The sequence below is a fragment of the Dendrobates tinctorius genome, unplaced genomic scaffold, assembly GCF_039654945.1.
Source record: "Dendrobates tinctorius isolate UK_male_01 unplaced genomic scaffold, ASM3965494v1 ptg000086l, whole genome shotgun sequence".
Lineage (NCBI taxonomy): Eukaryota > Metazoa > Chordata > Amphibia > Anura > Dendrobatidae > Dendrobates > Dendrobates tinctorius.
In genome coordinates, this window is record NW_027361754.1 from 34,903,694 (window position 1) to 34,914,381 (window position 10,688).

The following is a 10,688-nucleotide window of genomic DNA, read 5'->3' on the forward strand; positions in this document are numbered from 1 at the left end:
AAAGTGTCCAGTGTCCAAAAGTGTGTGCAGAGTTTCAAAATCTCCCTTATCCTCTAGTCACTTTGGTCACAGCTGTGCCATCGAGCCTGTCACATAGCGCTCAGATATTCATTGGGCCTCACACAATCCAAAAGTGTCCAGTGTCCAAAAGTGTGTGCAGAGTTTCAAAATCTCCCTTATCCTCTAGTCACTTTGGTCACAGCTGTGCCATCGAGCCTGTGACATAGCGCTCAGATATCAGTGGGCCTCACACAATCCAAAAGTGTCAAGTGTCCAAAAGTGTGTGCAGAGATTCAAAATCTCCCTTATCCTCTAGTCACTTTGGTCACAGCTGTGCCATCAAGCCTGTGACATAGCGCTCAGATATCAGTGGGCCTCACACAATCCAAAAGTGTCCAGTGTCCAAAAGTGTGTGCAGAGATTCAAAATCTCCCTTATCCTCTAGTCACTTTGGTCACAGCTGTGCCATCGAGCCTGTCACATAGCGCTCAGATATTCATTGGGCCTCACACAATCCAAAAGTGTCCAGTGTCCAAAAGTTTGTGCAGAGATTCAAAATCTCCCTTATCCTCTAGTCACTTTGGTCACAGCTGTGCCATCGAGCCTGTGACATAGCGCTCAGATATCAGTGGGCCTCACACAATCCAAAAGTGTCCAGTGTACAAAAGTGTGTGCAGAGATTCAAAATCTCCCTTATCCTCTAGTCACTTTGGTCACAGCTGTGCCATCGAGCCTGTCACATAGCGCTCAGATATCAGTGGGCCTCACACAATCCAAAAGTGTCCAGTGTCCAAAAGTGTGTGCAGAGATTCAAAATCTCCCTTATCCTCTAGTCACTTTGGTCACAGCTGTGCCATCGAGCCTGTCACATAGCGCTCAGATATTCATTGTGCCTCACACAATCCAAAAGTGTCCAGTGTCCAAAAGTGTGTGCAGAGATTCAAAATCTCCCTTATCCTCTAGTCACTTTGGTCACAGCTGTGCCATCGAGCCTGTGACATAGCGCTCAGATATCAGTGGGCCTCACACAATCCAAAAGTGTCCAGTGTCCAAAAGTGTGTGCAGAGATTCAAAATCTCCCTTATCCTCTAGTCACTTTTGTCACAGCTGTGCCATCGAGCCTGTGACATAGCGCTCAGATATCAGTGGGCCTCACACAATCCAAAAGTGTCCAGTGTCCAAAGTGTGTGCAGAGATTCAAAATCTCCCTTATCCTCTAGTCACTTTGGTCACAGCTGTGCCATCGAGCCTGTCACATAGCGCTCAGATATTCATTGGGCCTCACACAATCCAAAAGTGTCCAGTGTCCAAAAGTGTGTGCAGAGATTCAAAATCTCCCTTATCCTCTAGTCACTTTGGTCACAGCTGTGCCATCGAGCATGTGACATAGCGCTCAGATACCAGTGGGCCTCACACAATCCAAAAGTGTCCAGTGTCCAAAAGTGTGTGCAGAGATTCAAAATCTCCCTTATCCTCTAGTCACTTTGGTCACAGCTGTGCCATCGAGCCTGTGACATAGCGCGCAGATATCAGTGGGCCTCACACAATCCAAAAGTGTCCAGTGTCCAAAAGTGTGTGCAGAGATTCAAAATCTCCCTTATCCTCTAGTCACTTTGGTCACAGCTGTGCCATCGAGCCTGTCACATAGCGATCAGATATCAGTGGGCCTCACACAATCCAAAAGTGTCCAGTGTCCAAAAGTGTGTGCAGAGATTCAAAATCTCCCTTATCCTCTAGTCACTTTGGTCACAGCTGTGCCATTGAGCCTGTCACATAGCGCTCAGATATTCATTGGGCCTCACACAATCCAAAAGTGTCCAGTGTCCAAAAGTGTGTGCAGAGATTCAAAATCTCCCTTATCCTCTAGTCACTTTGGTCACAGCTGTGTCATCGAGCCTGTGACATAGCGCTCAGATATCAGTGGGCCTCACACAATCCAAAAGTGTCCAGTGTCCAAAAGTGTGTGCAGACATTCAAAATCTGCCTTATCCTCTAGTCACTTTGGTCACAGCTGTGCCATCGAGCCTGTCACATAGCGCTCAGATATTCATTGGGCCTCACACAAACCAAAATTGTCCTGTGTACAAAAGTGTGTGCAGAGATTCAAAATCTCCCTTATCCTCTAGTCACTTTGGTCACAGCTGTGCCATCGAGCCTGTGACATAGCGCTCAGATATCAGTGGGCCTCACACAATCCAAAAGTGTCCAGTGTCCAAAAGTGTGTGCAGAGATTCAAAATCTCCCTTATCCTCTAGTCACTTTGGTCACAGCTGTGCCATCGAGCCTGTGACATAGCGCTCAGATATCAGTGGGCCTCACACAATCCAAAAGTGTCCAGTGTCCAAAAGTGTATGCAGAGATTCAAAATCTCCCTTATCCTCTAGTCACTTTGGTCACAGCTGTGCCATCGAGCCTGTCACATAGCGCTCAGATATCAGTGGGCCTCACACAATCCAAAAGTGTCCAGTGTCCAAAAGTGTGTGCAGAGATTCAAAATCTCCCTTATCCTCTTGTCACTTTGGTCACAGCTATGCCATCGAGCCTGTCACATAGTGCACAGATATTCATTGGGCCTCACACAATCCAAATGTGTCCAGTGTCCAAAAGTGTGTGCAGAGATTCAAAATCTCCCTTATCCTCTAGTCACTTTGGTCACAGCTGTGCCATCGAGCCTGTCACATAGCGCTCAGATATTCATTGGGCCTCACACAATCCAAAAGTGTCCAGTGTCCAAAAGTGTGTGCAGAGATTCAAAATCTCCCTTGTCCTCTAGTCACTTTGGTCACAGCTGTGCCATCGAGCCTGTCACATAGCGCTCAGATATTCATTGGGCCTCACACAATCCAAAAGTGTCCAGTGTCCAAAAGTGTGTGCAGAGATTCAAAATCTCCCTTATCCTCTAGTCACTTTGGTCACAGCTGTGCCATCGAGCCTGTGACATAGCGCTCAGATATCAGTGGGCCTCACACAATCCAAAAGTGTCCAGTGTCCAAAAGTGTGTGCAGAGATTCAAAATCTCCCTTATCCTCTAGTCACTTTGGTCACAGCTGTGCCATCGAGCCTGTGACATAGCGATCAGATATCAGTGGGCCTCACACAATCCAAAAGTGTCCAGTGTCCAAAAGTGTGTGCAGAGTTTCAAAATCTCCCTTATCCTCTAGTCACTTTGGTCACAGCTGTGCCATCGAGCCTGTCACATAGCACTCAGATATTCATTGGGCCTCATACAATCCAAAAGTGTCCAGTGTCCAAAAGTGTGTGCAGAGATTCAAAATCTCCCTTATCCTCTAGTCACTTTGGTCACAGCTGTGCCATCGAGCCTGTCACATAGCGCTCAGATATTCATTGGGCCTCACACAATCCAAAAGTGTCCAGTGTCCAAAAGTGTGTGCAGATATTCAAAATCTCCCTTATCCTCTAGTCACTTTGGTCACAGCTGTGCCATCGAGCCTGTGACATAGCGCTCAGATATCAGTGGGCCTCACATAATCCAAAAGTGTCAAGTGTCCAAAAGTGTGTGCAGAGATTCAAAATCTCCCTTATCCTCTAGTCACTTTGGTCACAGCTGTGCCATCAAGCCTGTGACATAGCGCTCAGATATCAGTGGGCCTCACACAATCCAAAAGTGTCCAGTGTCCAAAAGTGTGTGCAGAGATTCAAAATCTCCCTTATCCTCTAGTCACTTTGGTCACAGCTGTGCCATCGAGCCTGTCACATAGCGCTCAGATATTCATTGGGCCTCACACAATCCAAAAGTGTCCAGTGTCCAAAAGTGTGTGCATTGATTCAAAATCTCCCTTATCCTCTAGTCACTTTGGTCACAGCTGTGCCATCGAGCATGTGACATAGCGCTCAGATACCAGTGGGCCTCACACAATCCAAAAGTGTCCAGTGTCCAAAAGTGTGTGCAGAGATTCAAAATCTCCCTTATCCTCTAGTCACTTTGGTCACAGCTGTGCCATCGAGCCTGTGACATAGCGCTCAGATATCAGTGGGCCTCACACAATCCAAAAGTGTCCAGTGTCCAAAAGTGTGTGCAGAGATTCAAAATCTCCCTTATCCTCTAGTCACTTTGGTCACAGCTGTGCCATCGAGCCTGTCACATAGCGATCAGATATCAGTGGGCCTCACACAATCCAAAAGTGTCCAGTGTCCAAAAGTGTGTGCAGAGATTCAAAATCTCCCTTATCCTCTAGTCACTTTGGTCACAGCTGTGCCATCGAGCCTGTGACATAGCGCTCAGATATCAGTGGGCCTCACACAATCCAAAAGTGTCCAGTGTCCAAAAGTGTGTGCAGAGATTCAAAATCTCCCTTATCCTCTAGTCACTTTGGTCACAGCTGTGCCATCGAGCCTGTCACATAGCGATCAGATAGCAGTGGGCCTCACACAATCCAAAAGTGTCCAGTGTCCAAAAGTGTGTGCAGAGATTCAAAATCTCCATTATCCTCTAGTCACTTTGGTCACAGCTGTGCCATTGAGCCTGTCACATAGCGCTCAGATATTCAATGGGCCTCACACAATCCAAAAGTGTCCAGTGTCCAAAAGTGTGTGCAGAGATTCAAAATCTCCCTTATCCTCTAGTCACTTTGGTCACAGCTGTGTCATCGAGCCTGCGACATAGCGCTCAGATATCAGTGGGCCTCACACAATCCAAAAGTGTCCAGTGTCCAAAAGTGTGTGCAGACATTCAAAATCTGCCTTATCCTCTAGTCACTTTGGTCACAGCTGTGCCATCGAGCCTGTCACACAGCGCTCAGATATTCATTGGGCCTCACACAATCCAAAAGTGTCCAGTGTCCAAAAGTGTGTGCATAGATTCAAAATCTCCCTTATCCTCTAGTCACTTTGGTCACAGCTGTGCCATCGAGCCTGTGACATAGCGCTCAGATATCAGTGGGCCTCACACAATCCAAAAGTGTCCAGTGTCCAAAAGTGTGTGCAGAGATTCAAAATCTCCCTTATCCTCTAGTCACTTTGGTCACAGCTGTGCCATCGAGCCTGTGACATAGCGCTCAGATATCAGTGGGCCTCACACAATCCAAAAGTGTCCAGTGTCCAAAAGTGTATGCAGAGATTCAAAATCTCCCTTATCCTCTAGTCACTTTGGTCACAGCTGTGCCATCGAGCCTGTCACATAGCGCTCAGATATCAGTGGGCCTCACAAAATCCAAAAGTGTCCAGTGTCCAAAAGTGTGTGCAGAGATTCAAAATCTCCCTTATCCTCTTGTCACTTTGGTCACAGCTGTGCCATCGAGCCTGTCACATAGTGCACAGATATTCATTGGGCCTCACACAATCCAAAAGTGTCCAGTGTCCAAAAGTGTGTGCAGAGATTCACAATCTCCCTTATCCTCTAGTCACTTTGGTCAAAGCTGTGCCATCGAGCCTGTGACATAGCGCTCAGATATTCATTGGGCCTCACACAATCCAAAAGTGTCCAGTGTGCAAAAGTGTGTGCAGAGATTCAAAATCTCCCTTATCCTCTAGTCACTTTGTTCACAGCTGTGCCATCGAGCCTGTGACATAGCGCTCAGATATTCATTGGGCCTCACACAATCCAAAAGTGTCCAGTGTCCAAAAGTGTGTGCAGAGATTCAAAATCTCCCTTGTCCTCTAGTCACTTTGTACACAGCTGTGCCATCGAGCCTGTCACATAGCGCTCAGATATCAGTGGGCCTCACACAATCCAAAAGTGTCCAGTGTCCAAAAGTGTGTGCAGAGATTCAAAATCTCCCTTATCCTCTAGTCACTTTGGTCACAGCTGTGCCATCGAGCCTGTCACATAGCGCTCAGATATCAGTGGGCCTCACACAATCCAAAAGTGTCCAGTGTCCAAAAGTGTGTGCAGAGATTCAAAATCTCCCTTATCCTCTAGTCACTTTGGTCACAGCTGTGCCATCGAGCCTGTCACATAGCGCTCAGATATTCATTGGGCCTCACACAATCCAAAAGTGTCCAGTGTCCAAAAGTGTGTGCAGAGATTCAAAATCTCCCTTATCTTCTAGTCACTTTGGTCACAGCTGTGCCATCGAGCCTGTGACATAGCGCTCAGATATCAGTGGGCCTCACACAATCCAAAAGTGTCCAGTGTCCAAAAGTGTGTGCAGAGATTCAAAATCTCCCTTATCCTCTAGTCACTTTGGTCACAGATGTGCCATCGAGCCTGTCACATAGCGCTCAGATATCAGTGGGCCTCACACAATCCAAAAGTGTCCAGTGTCCAAAAGTGTGTGCAGAGTTTCAAAATCTCCCTTATCCTCTAGTCACTTTGGTCACAGCTGTGCCATCGAGCCTGTCACATAGCGCTCAGATATTCATTGGGCCTCACACAATCCAAAAGTGTCCAGTGTCCAAAAGTGTGTGCAGAGTTTCAAAATCTCCCTTATCCTCTAGTCACTTTGGTCACAGCTGTGCCATCGAGCCTGTGACATAGCGCTCAGATATCAGTGGGCCTCACACAATCCAAAAGTGTCAAGTGTCCAAAAGTGTGTGCAGAGATTCAAAATCTCCCTTATCCTCTAGTCACTTTGGTCACAGCTGTGCCATCAAGCCTGTGACATAGCGCTCAGATATCAGTGGGCCTCACACAATCCAAAAGTGTCCAGTGTCCAAAAGTGTGTGCAGAGATTCAAAATCTCCCTTATCCTCTAGTCACTTTGGTCACAGCTGTGCCATCGAGCCTGTCACATAGCGCTCAGATATTCATTGGGCCTCACACAATCCAAAAGTGTCCAGTGTCCAAAAGTTTGTGCAGAGATTCAAAATCTCCCTTATCCTCTAGTCACTTTGGTCACAGCTGTGCCATCGAGCCTGTGACATAGCGCTCAGATATCAGTGGGCCTCACACAATCCAAAAGTGTCCAGTGTACAAAAGTGTGTGCAGAGATTCAAAATCTCCCTTATCCTCTAGTCACTTTGGTCACAGCTGTGCCATCGAGCCTGTCACATAGCGCTCAGATATCAGTGGGCCTCACACAATCCAAAAGTGTCCAGTGTCCAAAAGTGTGTGCAGAGATTCAAAATCTCCCTTATCCTCTAGTCACTTTGGTCACAGCTGTGCCATCGAGCCTGTCACATAGCGCTCAGATATTCATTGTGCCTCACACAATCCAAAAGTGTCCAGTGTCCAAAAGTGTGTGCAGAGATTCAAAATCTCCCTTATCCTCTAGTCACTTTGGTCACAGCTGTGCCATCGAGCCTGTGACATAGCGCTCAGATATCAGTGGGCCTCACACAATCCAAAAGTGTCCAGTGTCCAAAAGTGTGTGCAGAGATTCAAAATCTCCCTTATCCTCTAGTCACTTTTGTCACAGCTGTGCCATCGAGCCTGTGACATAGCGCTCAGATATCAGTGGGCCTCACACAATCCAAAAGTGTCCAGTGTCCAAAGTGTGTGCAGAGATTCAAAATCTCCCTTATCCTCTAGTCACTTTGGTCACAGCTGTGCCATCGAGCCTGTCACATAGCGCTCAGATATTCATTGGGCCTCACACAATCCAAAAGTGTCCAGTGTCCAAAAGTGTGTGCAGAGATTCAAAATCTCCCTTATCCTCTAGTCACTTTGGTCACAGCTGTGCCATCGAGCATGTGACATAGCGCTCAGATACCAGTGGGCCTCACACAATCCAAAAGTGTCCAGTGTCCAAAAGTGTGTGCAGAGATTCAAAATCTCCCTTATCCTCTAGTCACTTTGGTCACAGCTGTGCCATCGAGCCTGTGACATAGCGCGCAGATATCAGTGGGCCTCACACAATCCAAAAGTGTCCAGTGTCCAAAAGTGTGTGCAGAGATTCAAAATCTCCCTTATCCTCTAGTCACTTTGGTCACAGCTGTGCCATCGAGCCTGTCACATAGCGATCAGATATCAGTGGGCCTCACACAATCCAAAAGTGTCCAGTGTCCAAAAGTGTGTGCAGAGATTCAAAATCTCCCTTATCCTCTAGTCACTTTGGTCACAGCTGTGCCATTGAGCCTGTCACATAGCGCTCAGATATTCATTGGGCCTCACACAATCCAAAAGTGTCCAGTGTCCAAAAGTGTGTGCAGAGATTCAAAATCTCCCTTATCCTCTAGTCACTTTGGTCACAGCTGTGTCATCGAGCCTGTGACATAGCGCTCAGATATCAGTGGGCCTCACACAATCCAAAAGTGTCCAGTGTCCAAAAGTGTGTGCAGACATTCAAAATCTGCCTTATCCTCTAGTCACTTTGGTCACAGCTGTGCCATCGAGCCTGTCACATAGCGCTCAGATATTCATTGGGCCTCACACAAACCAAAAGTGTCCAGTGTACAAAAGTGTGTGCAGAGATTCAAAATCTCCCTTATCCTCTAGTCACTTTGGTCACAGCTGTGCCATCGAGCCTGTGACATAGCGCTCAGATATCAGTGGGCCTCACACAATCCAAAAGTGTCCAGTGTCCAAAAGTGTGTGCAGAGATTCAAAATCTCCCTTATCCTCTAGTCACTTTGGTCACAGCTGTGCCATCGAGCCTGTGACATAGCGCTCAGATATCAGTGGGCCTCACACAATCCAAAAGTGTCCAGTGTCCAAAAGTGTATGCAGAGATTCAAAATCTCCCTTATCCTCTAGTCACTTTGGTCACAGCTGTGCCATCGAGCCTGTCACATAGCGCTCAGATATCAGTGGGCCTCACACAATCCAAAAGTGTCCAGTGTCCAAAAGTGCGTGCAGAGATTCAAAATCTCCCTTATCCTCTTGTCACTTTGGTCACAGCTATGCCATCGAGCCTGTCACATAGTGCACAGATATTCATTGGGCCTCACACAATCCAAATGTGTCCAGTGTCCAAAAGTGTGTGCAGAGATTCAAAATCTCCCTTATCCTCTAGTCACTTTGGTCACAGCTGTGCCATCGAGCCTGTCACATAGCGCTCAGATATTCATTGGGCCTCACACAATCCAAAAGTGTCCAGTGTCCAAAAGTGTGTGCAGAGATTCAAAATCTCCCTTGTCCTCTAGTCACTTTGGTCACAGCTGTGCCATCGAGCCTGTCACATAGCGCTCAGATATTCATTGGGCCTCACACAATCCAAAAGTGTCCAGTGTCCAAAAGTGTGTGCAGAGATTCAAAATCTCCCTTATCCTCTAGTCACTTTGGTCACAGCTGTGCCATCGAGCCTGTGACATAGCGCTCAGATATCAGTGGGCCTCACACAATCCAAAAGTGTCCAGTGTCCAAAAGTGTGTGCAGAGATTCAAAATCTCCCTTATCCTCTAGTCACTTTGGTCACAGCTGTGCCATCGAGCCTGTGACATAGCGATCAGATATCAGTGGGCCTCACACAATCCAAAAGTGTCCAGTGTCCAAAAGTGTGTGCAGAGTTTCAAAATCTCCCTTATCCTCTAGTCACTTTGGTCACAGCTGTGCCATCGAGCCTGTCACATAGCGCTCAGATATTCATTGGGCCTCACACAATCCAAAAGTGTCCAGTGTCCAAAAGTGTGTGCAGAGATTCAAAATCTCCCTTATCCTCTAGTCACTTTGGTCACAGCTGTGCCATCGAGCCTGTCACATAGCGCTCAGATATTCATTGGGCCTCACACAATCCAAAAGTGTCCAGTGTCCAAAAGTGTGTGCAGATATTCAAAATCTCCCTTATCCTCTAGTCACTTTGGTCACAGCTGTGCCATCGAGCCTGTGACATAGCGCTCAGATATCAGTGGGCCTCACACAATCCAAAAGTGTCCAGTGTCCAAAAGTGTGTGCAGAGATTCAAAATCTCCCTTATCCTCTAGTCACTTTGGTCACAGCTGTGCCATCGAGCCTGTCACATAGCGCTCAGATATCAGTGGGCCTCACACAATCCAAAAGTGTCCAGTGTCCAAAAGTGTGTGCAGAGATTCAAAATCTCCCTTATCCTCTAGTCACTTTGGTCACAGCTGTGCCATCGAGCCTGTCACATAGCGCTCAGATATTCATTGGGCCTCACACAATCCAAAAGTGTCCAGTGTCCAAAAGTGTGTGCAGAGATTCAAAATCTCCCTTATCCTCTAGTCACTTTGGTCACAGCTGTGCCATCGAGCCTGTCACATAGCGCTCAGATATCAGTGGGCCTCACACAATCCAAAAGTGTCCAGTGTCCAAAAGTGTGTGCAGAGATTCAAAATCTCCCTTATCCTCTAGTCACTTTGGTCACAGCTGTGCCATCGAGCCTGTGACATAGCGCTCAGATATCAGTGGGCCTCACACAATCCAAAAGTGTCCAGTGTCCAAAAGTGTGTGCAGAGATTCAAAATCTCCCTTATCCTCTAGTCACTTTGGTCACAGCTGTGCCATCGAGCCTGTGACATAGCGCTCAGATATCAGTGGGCCTCACCCAATCCAAAAGTGTCCAGTGTCCAAAAGTGTGTGCAGAGATTCAAAATCTCCCTTATCCTCTAGTCACTTTGGTCACAGCTGTGCCATCGAGCCTGTCACAGAGCGCTCAGATATTCATTGGGCCTCACACAATCCAAAAGTGTCCAGTGTCCAAAAGTGTGTGCAGAGATTCAAAATCTCCCTTATCCTCTAGTCACTTTGGTCACAGCTGTGCCATCGAGCCTGTGACATAGCGATCAGATATCAGTGGGCCTCACACAATCCAAAAGTGTCCAGTGTCCAAAAGTGTGTGCAGAGATTCAAAATCTCCCTTATCCTCTAGTCACTTTGGTCACAGCTGTGCCAT